The following is a 12,507-nucleotide window of genomic DNA, read 5'->3' on the forward strand; positions in this document are numbered from 1 at the left end:
TTTTTTGGCTACCAAGCTGGGGAGCAAAGCTGGCACCACGTGGGGAGTTTCCATGTGCGAATGTCCACATCCTTCATTCACATCCTTCAAGGGTTTCTTTTAACATTTTCTGATTGTGTTTCTGAGTACATGGTGTCAACAGCTCTCAGAACTGTTAAGTTTTCTATTTATCCTCAGGCCAGGAAAAGGCACAGATCACTGCAGTGTAAAATTACCAGTGGTTTTGACAGTGACCTGGAAGAACTATGGAATGAAGAAATTTAGCCTTGAGAGCTGAGGTCCAGCCCCAGGCCCATCTTAACCAAGAAGTTCTGCTCAATTATACAGGTCAAGAGAAGTTCTGCTAGTCCTGAAAATATTGAACTCATCAAACTTAAGTTGCGTGTTGTTGACACGTCTTGATGAATGGCCAGTTTTGGACACCAAGAACCGTATTTACTCATTTATTTTCTCTCCCATTCCATTCCTATACAACCTTAATTTTGAAAAGTAATTCCATGAGGTTTGAAATTTTCATTTTATTTGTTTTGGAGGAGCTTTCCAAATCAGCACGAATTTTTCTGAAGGCTTAAAAAGATGAGTTGGAATGATGAAAGACTGCCATATTTGCTGAAAATAGAAAGAAGGGCACTTCTTGCTTTGCAACTGCTCTTGCAAAGCCTTTAGAGAGCAAACGTCACAATGACTAAGAATTCAGGCCTTAGAGCTGGACCACCTGGCTTGAACCCTAGCTCTGCCACGTCCTGGCTATGAATCAGTGAGCAAATTACCCTCTGTTTGCCTCAGTTTCATCATCAGGATGGCAGTAAAAATGCCTACTGCTATGACTGATGTGGGTTGAAAGGTATGAGGCACTTAGCACAGTGCTTGGCACATGAAAAGTTCTCAATGAATGCTGGCCAGTGTTTTAATTAGGTGCTAGCTTAGAATTGTTGCAGATGTCCTGTGAATGTAGAATCACAAAGTTAACTCTGCGAAGTATAGAAATATATACTGAAAAAAAGAGGATTGTGCAAATAAACATGCTAGAGCTCAAGATAGATGTGTTTAAATTAGGAAAAAAATTCTTTTTAAAAAAATATTTATTTATTTTATTTTTGAGAGAGAGAGAGATGTGAGCAGGGGAGGGGCAGAGAGAGGGTGAGAGAGAATCCCAAGCAAGCTCTGCCGTGTCAGTGCAGAACCCGATGCAGAGCTTGAACCTAGGAACCGTGAGATCATGACTCGAGCCAACATCAAGAGTTGGACGCTTTAACCGACTGAGCCACCCAGGCACCTGAAAAAAAATTCTTATGCGTTTCCTTAGTCTATGAAACCACCCCTTTGTCAGATCCCTTTACAGACTTTTACATCAATTCTTAGTATTTACAAACCTTGGTGAGCAGTTACTTCTTTTTTTTTTAATTTTTTAAAATGTCTATGTATTTTTGAGAGAGACAGAGAGACAGAGAGAAAGTATGTGTGTGTGAGTGGGAGAGGGGCAGAGAAAGAGGGAGACACAGAATTCGAAGCAGGTTCCAGGTTCTGAGCTGTCAGCACAGAGCCTGACATGGGGCTTGAACTCATGAACTGTGAGATCATGACCTGAGCCGAAGTCAGACACTTAACTGACTGAGCCACTCAAGTACCCCTAGTAGTTACTACTTACATGCAGCCTATTAGTCTATTACCTTGCTTCCAAGGGCCATTTTAGCTTCTTGAGATATAACCTAGGCACTAGCCACTTGTTTCCTAACTGCAGGAGATATGCATCAAGGTCTCCAGAGCTCACTAGCCTTCCTTAGGAGGATAGGAGTCCCAGAATCCCAAAGGGTCTTCTAAAATCCTTCTCACAAAATTTTTCCTTAAGTTCCACTTTCAGGGCCCTTTTACATCTTCAATGGGAATGACAGATTTCAAGGATTATGCAATTGGTTCTTCTGTATTTCTCCTTTTGGAAATTCTGCATATGGTCTAGCACTTTCTTTGGAATGCGGCATCAGTTGTATCTTGGTGCATCAGTCAAAACTTCTAATTTAACTTTCTGTTATTTATAAACCCATCTTTTGTACCTCATCATGGTACACTGGATACAGAATATTTATAACTCCCCAAGCCTCAACGTTGAACAAGTAGAGTTAGGGGTAAGTGAGGGAGGAAACTAACATGTATTGAATTCAAGTAATTTCCTCAAGAGTCACATAACTAAAAAATGGCAGAGCCAGAATTCCCCTCCAGATCTGTATGATCTAAAATCCAGGTTCATTTACTATATGATGAGGTATTTATGCAAAACATAGCCAAGGAAATGCTTTGTTACATTCTTTCTTCCTTAAGCCCTCTTGATTATATTCATCATTCCCTTAAAATGTAGTCAAATAATTTTGATTTTTTTTGGTAAATCTAGGAACATGTCAGAAATTTAGGCATTTTCTTTCCTTCTCACCCATGCTCTTTCTGAAGGAGGAATGGATAACCTCTACTTTATAGCCTTTGAGGACTTTAAAAAAAACAAAAACAAAAACACTATAAAATTAGTGACTTTGGCATTTCCCCAAGAGGTGTGTTTATTTACTTGGCTATAAATATTTGAACTCCACACTCTAAATTCGATTTGTCAGATAAGAAAAAATCATGTTAATGTGCATTTATGATTTATTTCTTCCCTAATATCAATGTGAGTTTCAGAAAACAAAACATGGCTTCGCTTTCTAACCCTTTTTAAATAGATCTTTCTATAAAAAGGCCTTCAAACTACTTTTTGTCCATATTTAGACACATACCTATGATACTTTAGAATACAAAGGGAAAAAAGAAATTCCTAAGAGAAACAGTACAGGAAAACACAGGTTACTTTTTGGGGAACACAAATCAGAATGGTTTTGACTTCTCACTAGCAACACTGGATGCTGGAAGACAATGGAACAATGTCTTTGAAATTCTGAGGGAAAATAATTTTGACCATTGAGTTCTATATCCAGCCAAACTACTAACCAAGTAGAGAAGAGAATGACATATCTAACATGTAAGCAATGATAGTTTAGACTTCTGAAGAAGGAAACTGAGAATGAGCTCCAGTAAAGTGGAAAACACCATGAAGGAGGAAGGCATGAGATCCAGGAAAGAATAGCTCCCACCTAGAAGGGCAGGGAAAGAAGTCAGCAGGCGAGTGGGCAGCAGCTAAGGAGCAAGTTCTCCAGGTGGGAGCAGAAATTCAGAGGCAGCTGGGTGGATGTCTCAGGAAAGAAAGAAATCAGTCACAAGTGAAAATATTTATACAATTATGATCACATAAACCCTGCATTATAGATTATAGGTTATTAATTGTTATAATCAGCCCCTACACAAACTTATTTAAGACCTAATTATGATTGCATTATGAGAACATAAATGTTATCAATTTTGACAATGGATATGTATAAGTAGAGTTAACAGATACAGGGGTGTGGAATGGGAGGAGGTGTGGAGGAAGAGGGAAAGACAGAGCCAACAATATCCTTATCAAACACATATGAAGTTGCTGAAATGAGAGGTAGACATTGGGTATATTATTTGACACTACAAATGTAACCAATCTGAGAACCTTAAAGCTATAGGTATTAGCAGGTGGGAAGAGATAAAGAGGGAGGGGAAAATGTAAAGCAATTACACATTCATTGCAAGGAGTAGATAGTTATTATTTAAAATTTATACAAAGAAAAATAAAGATATAACCCCAGTAGAATTTTAAAAATACGCACTAGCATATTGTAAACAAATAGATAAACAAACATAAATTACTAGATACGATTATGTGTGGGGAGAGGGACTAGGCATTGAGAATGAAAAGAGTAAGATTGTGGCTTTTTATTATAAGCCCTATGACATTATTTATTTTATCATGTACGTGTAGTACACTGAATATACATATGTTTTAAACAACTCTCATGAAACCATTTTAGTCAGTTGGCTATTTGAACATTCCAGTCTGTCCTGGTGATTGTGGCGGGATGGATTGTAATCAGAGAAAATTGGTTTTCCCCCATGTATATGCAGATGGGAAGAAAGGTGTTGTGGGGGAGTAGCTATTGGAAAGACCATCTCAGCCAGGAATCACAATGGACTGCTTTTTCCAGGAAGGTGTTCGACAGACTATGGATATACTATTGGACATACCAATTAATATAAGCACAGAAGTCCAAAAAAGGCAAAATCTGGAGCAGCAAGTGATTAAGATGGGGAGAGGCTGGAGTAAACCAGGGACAGCTTAGAAGATTGCCTGATACTATCATTGTGATGAGCAGGAGATAGAAGCCCCAAATATTTACCAGTTAGCTCAGCCTTAAATGCTACTGAATGTGGGTCAGGCTAGACAGGCGCTCTGTGGGTTAATCTTCTTCATTTGAATCTAGGCAATGGGGAATGGAAACTCATGTTTCTCTCCCAGCTATAAACTTTTGCTTCTCATGCACAATTTCCATTCTGCCTTCCCACTTTGCGTACCACTGTTTTTACCAATTGCTCTTGTAATTGACTTTCGCTACTGGAAGAAACTCCTAGAATGTTGGAATTTCTCGATTACATGTTTTACCCCAAAGAATGTGTCGCTCCGTGCTAAAGCAATGGTCTTGGGAGAGACAGCCAACTTGCATCTGATGACAACATTGCAGTAGAAGTCACAATATGCTGACTTCAGAGTAAGCTCAAGACTCTGACCGAGATCCTGGAAGGACAGCCTAGAGCAGATGGGATGGGCAAGCAGGGTATTCGCCTCAGAGCTCTGAGAAGACTGCTGGCTGCAAAATACTAACCTTTGTTCCTTCCTGCTGCTTGTAAGGGGTGGGGGGGGGGGTGGATCTCGCTCATAACTGGATTTCTAAGTCTGATAGCCTAAAGCAAGCTTTGGTCTGATGACTTTTATGGACATTTGTGTTTACTTGGTGAAAGTGGAAGTAGCATAAGAATTGTAGGAATTTAAGGGTGTTAGCAGTTGTTAATTTTTTTTTTTTTTTTTTTTTTTTTTTTTACAGACTGCATTTGCAAGAGTTTAATATTTAGGGGTGGCTAGGACACTCAGACAGCCTCGAATGCTTTCTGGTATGTTGAGACTGACAGTTTTCAAATGAGCTCAGAGTTCCTGAATTCCTTGAAGCCCTTGTGAGACCCTTCCTAGAAAGAATACTCGGCCCCTGTAGATGTATTTATGAGGCCTCTCCATCATTTGCAAGGTTGGTTCTAACACAGCATCAGGAAATGGAATTCTGGGGCACAGAAGTAATACAGAAAGACATCAATGGATTCCAGAGTCACCTATTCAGACTAATCAAACAGGAAGTCAGTTCTATGGTCTATTTAGTTTAGCAATGAGAGGAACAATATTTCTCCAATCCATCAAGTTCCTGGTTCTCAGACAACTGCCGTCAAGTCCTTGGTAGGACATGCCCAGGACTAAGAAGTTGCAATTCTCCAGCAGCAGAAAAAGGTTCCTGACAAAGGGTCTTGTCCGTCACCACCCCCTGGGCGCTTTGGGGATTCTTCGTTTTCAGGGCCTTGGAAACCATTTCATTCTGGGTCAGCATTTTCCTTAATACTAGTTAGTTCTCTTTCACTGTGATGGAGTGGAAGTTGAAGGAAAGGTTGGGATTCACTCCCAAGAATCACTGTGGTCTGAGCTTTACAGGCTCCACCCTCAGCTCCCCTCACGAGTTGTTGCTGTGGTCCTCGTCATCATTACCTTTGTGGGTAGCTCATCTGCAGAAATCCTCCCATGCCCTTCGGTAGATTGGCACCAAGCAAGATGGAGGTTTTCAAGCTCTTCAGCGGCAGAGACCCGGGCTGTCGCTGGGGAAGCTGCACCTGGACTGGACCCATTTGTACTGATGGCACTGGGTCCTGCACTGTCTGTGCAGCCCTAAAAATAGCTCTCAATTAACATTGCATTTCAAGAATTGGAAAATTTCCCAGAAGTCCATTCTTTTTTCCTTTTCTATTTCATTACATTTTGCAGTAATAATACACAAGCCTGCAGAAAACATGACGGGTAATGAAAAAATGTAATTAATATAAGCAGTGTAAAGCATGTTTTTTTTTCTCTGTTGTCCTTGCAGAAAATTGCTGCTTTAAACCAAGCAGGATGTGAAAATGCATAAAACCCCCCTTTAATCTGCTGTGGTTTGTAAATATCTTATGCAAAAGAGTTTAAGTCAACTGTCAGATTTTTTTTTTTTTAACATTGTCACATATTCTTGTAAAAATTTGCTTTCCCTGCAGGACAAATTGAGTGATTGGGATAACGATTTTTGAGGGGAAAGGAATGGAGGCGATGGTGAGGATTCTCAACAATAAAACCTAAAAACAGGAAGAACCTGCTTTTTTAGACCCTCTGTCCTTTGCATTCCTCTGAAGAGCGTTAAGTGCTCTGCGAGTGGTACACTCAATTTCGGTACAGTACTTGGGAAAAGGAAACTATTGCTACTATTTCACCCCAATATACCCCATCCCATTAATCGAAATAAAGTGATAAAGAGGCCAAAAGGCTGTGGTATATGCTGGCATTCCTCAGACCATTTCAGTTCACTTATCTGTACCACTAGCAGCATGGAGAGGTGTGTGACTGGAAGGTCACAGTGGCATTTCTAAACTGAAATACAAAACACGATTCCCAAAACCTCTTCGGAGGCCAGACGGGAAAGTGCTTGTGGTTTGTTTTCGTTTGTTCTTTCCTTTTTTTAAACTGTAGCCGACATACATTATTGGTTATTGTTTATATCTATGTTGATCTGGGTTCTAAAAGTTTCCCCAGGGCCCTGGTGTGTGTGACCTTCTACATTGCGCTTGGGAACTGCCAGCCTTGTCCCCTCTGCTCTCCTGGGATCCCTGGTGAAGGTGGGTTCCCCCAGCTGAGAAGCGCTGCCTCTCTCCTGTGGCATTCTGGGCAGCCATTTGGAGTCCCAGATGTAGGAAATGAAATAATCCACGCTCGCACAGTCACAGAGTGCCCATCTGGCACCTAGGAACCTTGTGCCATAGAAGCGCACAGGCGTGAGCTCACTTTTGTTATGGCATTTCATAAACAGAGCTGCAGCCAGCTAGAAAAGAAGGACTTTGGGATGATAACAATCATATTCCACTCCCTCCCTTTCACCCTGATTCTCTCGAAACACACACACACACACACACGCACACACATGCACACACACGCACATACACGCACACACACAGCTTTAACCTGTTTTTAAACATAGGGGCCAGGTAGAAAAAAAGAGGGGCGATTCATCCTTCAAAAGGTAGCCCTGTTTTCCAGAAGGTCTGAAGGAGAAATTTCCATTAACAGCTAAATCCCTCCCTACCACCTCTCTGTCCACATTATTGTTTTTATGCCCTCCATTCTAGGGCTCAGAGGCGATGGTGTAAAATGTGACCGGTCAACTCTTAGCTAACTCACTTCTTGTACATCACCCTAAAAATAAGAAAAAGCAGCAGTGGGAGGGATTTCATAAATCATACAACTACTGCACTGCTTTCTAGTCCTGAAACCAAATTCACAGGAGAGTCTAATAAATGACCTCAACATTTTTTCTTTAGTTTCCTTTTAAGTGTTGGTGCCAAAGTAGGAGCAACAGAAGCCAGGCAAAGGAGGTGTTGGCTAGGGAGCACCTTGGGCCAAGTGTGTATGTGTGTGTGTGTGAATGAGGAACGGGGTCTGTCCTCACAAATGCTTGCTGCTCACATTCAACCCCAAGTTATAATTAAAGACCAAGGCCGATGTGTAAACCAAGCCTGCTGGGACCAAGTGTAATCGCTACTCCAGCTCCTTGTTTAATGTGTGGTTCTAACTCTATATTATCTCTTAAAAACACAGGGCACCTGAGTGGCTCAGTCGGTTAGGCGTCCGACTTCGGCTCAGGTCATGATCTTACGGTTCATGGGTTCGAGCCCCGCGTCGGGCTCTGTGCTCACAGCTCAGAGCCAGGAGCCTGCTTTGGATTCTGTGTCTCCCTCTCTCTCTGCTCCTCCCCCACTCACGCTCTGTCTCCCTCTGTCTCTCAAAACTAAATAAATGTTAAATAAATAAATAAAATAAAAACACAGATTCCTAAGAGACACAGCGCCCGATGACAACAGCGACATCCCTAATGGAGCCCGAAACTGAGGACATGGTAAAGAAGTTTGGCGGCCAGGATGGGGTTTAGGTGAATAGACCAGTTAAGTCATGTGCTGATTTATATCATCCTAGCATGAAAATGAGGGGGAAAAAATCATCTTAGACATTTCACTTGATGTTGTTCTGAACTTTAATAGAAGACATCAGGTTGCCTTACGCTTCCCAAACAGCACATTCGGTTCTCTGCAGTTCCCACCTCCCAAGGAGACATTTCAAGCAGCTAGATTTTTTGGCCCCAGAGAGAAGAACAATCACTAAGACACAGGCAGAGCCCATCCCGGGCCCCTGCTGAGCAAACAGCACGCGGGAGCAATGAGGTGGCTGGAGGAGGTCCCAGTGGATCCTGGGGTAGTGAAGGTTAGGGAGGAAAAAACAAGTGGGTCGCTCCTCGGGGTGGGGGGAACTCCGTTCGCTCCTCTCCGGCACTGCTCGTGTCTTCTCAGAGAATGGGATCTGCTTGTTTGCGAATCCAAAGCACCAAGTGGGTAACACAATGCGATGTTTGTAAATATGATAAACCATTACAATATTACAGCTTTGCATTTGGAAAGCCATTTAGGCAAGAAATGATTACTGACCCATGATATGTAAATGACGGAAATGCAGACGTTAGTATTTGGGTCAACTCGTGTATTTTTCAACCATGAAATGAAAATCTCAGCGTTCACATTCCAATTCATACATGAAAGCATCACGGTGCTATTAGTTGACTATTGTGTTAATTTATTATTGTCTTAGTTAATGTTTTCAGAGCCACTCCGAAGTTCTAGCTCTACTTGCAATGCACTGATGTTGCAACTGATAGAGGGGAACGTGCTCCTCTGAGCAGGCTGGTTTCCTGAGGGAATTCTCCTTCAGATGAGGAGAAAGGAAGCGAGGCAGAAGGAGACACCAGAGACCTTCTCCCCAAATATTTCAAATGTGGGATGAATCTATGGTATTAGGAGAAATGGCAGAGGATGGGAAGGAAGGAAAGGGTGACATGGTAGACAAGAAATGGAAGTGTTAGAGATGCGTCCCAATGCTGCATGCAGAGGGATAGATTTACCGCCCACCCTTAAATTCAGTGGTTTAAAGAGCAAAGTGAGTATAGGGTGAAATAAGGAAATACTGATGGTTTTGCCTTTTAAGCTAATTCATTGGTTGGAGGGAACTCTCAGTATTTCCACCATGCAACTAAATCTCCTCTTCCTGTAACCCCGTACATCATAGCCCCGAGATTGGGTAGCGCTGAGGTCTTCGGCTCCCTTCAACCTTAGCCCTTGGATCTGGGGTGTGGCAACACTATAAAGACAGGCATTTAGTCAAATCCTTGCAGGTCAGAAGAGATGTTCTGCCTGAGAGGGCATGTGAGTGCAGGATAATTTTGAATAGTTGGGCTCCACCAATAGTTCTCAATGGGGATGATACTGCCCCCTACAGAGTGCTTTGGCAGTTCCCGGCAGTATTTTTCGGAGGTCACAAAACAAGGTGGGAGCCAGCGACGTGAGACCTCTGCTGTTCTCAAGACAGTCCCCCCTCATTGAAAAATCATGCAGCATCCCTCATGGCCTTTGAATGTCCCACCAGGCATTCATGTAGGTAAACCTGCTTATAATTACGTATGCCTAAAACCTAGCTACAATTTACATATTTTGCTGCCCAGTTTAATACGTGCTAAATTTTCCATGAATTTACAACTACCATGTATATTAAGGGAAGATTATATTTTGTTTTGTTCAAAACTTTGCCAAGAATTGGACACGGAGAAAAATCACGTCGCTAGCAGCAATGCTGCTCTATTTGAGTGGCATTTGTGGCTGTCATTCCACACATCAGTGCAAGCATTTGATTACTTTTTCATGCTTTCCATATGTACATGTTTAAATACACATTATTTTATTATGAATTGCTTTCCTTTTGTTTCTTCTTTATATTATATTAGGGAATTATATTGATTCAAAATGTGTGTCTAGGGAATACACTGTATTTAAAACATATATGTTCTATGAATTTTATTTTAGGATGGTAAAGGGGTGAGTTATAAAATACTTGTTATAGAAAGAGGTGTCAGTAAGTGCACTCTGTAATCCCCATCACCTATTTAGAGAGTACACTAATCACGATGAGCACCGAGTAATGTATAGGATTGTTGAGTCACTATATTGTACACTTGAAACTAACATAACACAACATGTTAACTACACTGGAATTAAAATAAAAAACGGAATAAAAAAAAGAGATGCTGAGTTTGATGGGTGAGAACCGTGGCGTTTGAAACATAAGAAACTTAGATATGACATGTTACGAGAGACCATCTTTAATTATTTTCTTTATATTTAAATATAAATATATAAAAGTAAATATAAATATGGGGCACCTGGGTGGCTCAGTCGGTTAAGTGTCTGACTTTGGCTCAGATGATGATATCATGCAGTTCATGAGTTCGAGCCCCACGTCAGGCTGTGCTGACAGCTCGGAGCCTGGAACCTGCTTCGGATTCTGTCTCCCTCTCTCTCTGCCCCTCCCACACTCATGCTCTGTTCTCTCTTGTCTTTTGAAAAATAAATAAACATTAAAAAATTAAAAAATGAAAATACAGATATTTATATCGGTATATAACATACATATGTAAGTATATTTATATAAAATATATGTGATTATTTTATTTATATTTAGACATTTATATTTTTAAATTTATATTTTATTTATTTATATCAATCAGTGGATCTTTACTGAGTTCCTGTGCTAAGCCTGCAGTGCTTAAAGCACCATATCTGCATGTGGCAGATGAAAAAGAAGCATTACAGACTCTTTTCTAAATCTTGTAGCTCAGATCTTATTCTAATTGGGCCTGGTGACTTACCACAGGCTGAGGTAGGCCAGAAGAGAATGGAGAAAGTGTAATATCCTAGAAATTGCAGTACTGGCAAATAATTGTAAATATAGTCTAAAATGAATGGTCCAACAGTGGGAGCCCGAGAGCCGATTCCTGGAAGTTCCAGCAGGCAGGAGTGGGTACAGATCATGCGGCCCCAAGCACCAGGCTGGGGATGAGAGATGGGACTCCTCCCGTTCCTCTCCTCCAGGTAAGAGCAAGGCACCACTTCAAATGACCACAACTGGGGCCCAGAAACAAAAGAACAACGTTGAAAGCCAGTACCCAAGACACGGGGAAAGGTGGGACCCTAGAGTTCGAGGTAGCAGGCTGGCGCTCAGGTCAGGGGCTGAAGTCCAGGGCAGAGAAGCCGTGAGAGGTCTCTATGTTGAGTCATAGATGCGGGGGTTAGAGCAGCTTAATATGTTTTGCTGCAAGTGTGGATGGATTTGTCTGCTATGTTTTGAGCAGGAAGCCAGATGTGGAGGCTGGGAGCCATCCTGGACCTAACACTTAGTTTTATCATCTAATTGGAAGAACCAAAGTACAAACACATAGCAAGTGAGTCAACCAGACGATTGTTAACAAAGATTATGGGCGACAGTTCAAGAGTGTCTGAAGACCCTGCATTACCTCCCTTGGATCAGGAGGACTTAAGACTCCAGGACATGTGGACTTCATTCATTTATTTCCTCATTCATTAGGAAAGCCCTGCTATACCATAGGTGTTAAGAATAAAGAGGTGAATGAGAGAGGCACTAACCTTGGTGACATGGGTGATGGGCTAACCTGGGTTTCAGACAGGTGAGCAGGCTAGAACTTCTCCCAGGATTTAAGGGAGTTCGTAAGGCCAGTGGGGCACATCGGGGACCTGCTATTAAGAAGGTACTCTTCTTGCTACCTGAGCTGCTGCTAATCCTAGCATTAATCGTTCTGTGCCTATGTTCTGCCTCCTTTAAGACTTAATGCTAAAGGAAACGAAAACTATCAGTAACATAAACTCTTAGAGTTAAAGTTTGGCAACCTTCTTCTATAAAGATCCAGAGAATAAATATTCGCAGGCTTTGCAGGGGTATCATGAAGTACAATTCTTGCGATTTTTTTTCAGCCCTCTAAAAATGTAAAGCCCGTTTTTAGCTCAGAGGCTAGATCTGGGCTGCAGGCTATAGTTTTCTGACCACAGGTCTACACAGTTCCTTTTGTCTAGAGACCGAGAGCATTGGTGGATGGTGATAAGTAATATTTATTATAAGTAATATTTGTAGAACACTAAACATTGCCTGTTGTTATATATATATTATCCCACTTGGCCCTCAAAACAATTGAACTGGAGTAGGTAAGCCAAGTACTATCATCAGTCTTCATTCCATCCATACGTCTACTGAAGCTCAGGAATGTTCAGTCATTGCATTAAGGCATGGAGCCACAAACACCAGAGGGACACTTGGTCTCTGTCTTTTGATTCCGAAGCTTGTTCTTGACCTGCAGCTACTTTGAACCGGCCGCATGCAACCAAATTATTCACAGC

Source organism: Puma concolor, chromosome C1 (genome assembly GCF_028749965.1).
Source record: "Puma concolor isolate L17-30 chromosome C1, mPumCon1.1.hap2, whole genome shotgun sequence".
Taxonomy (NCBI): Eukaryota; Metazoa; Chordata; class Mammalia; order Carnivora; family Felidae; genus Puma; species Puma concolor.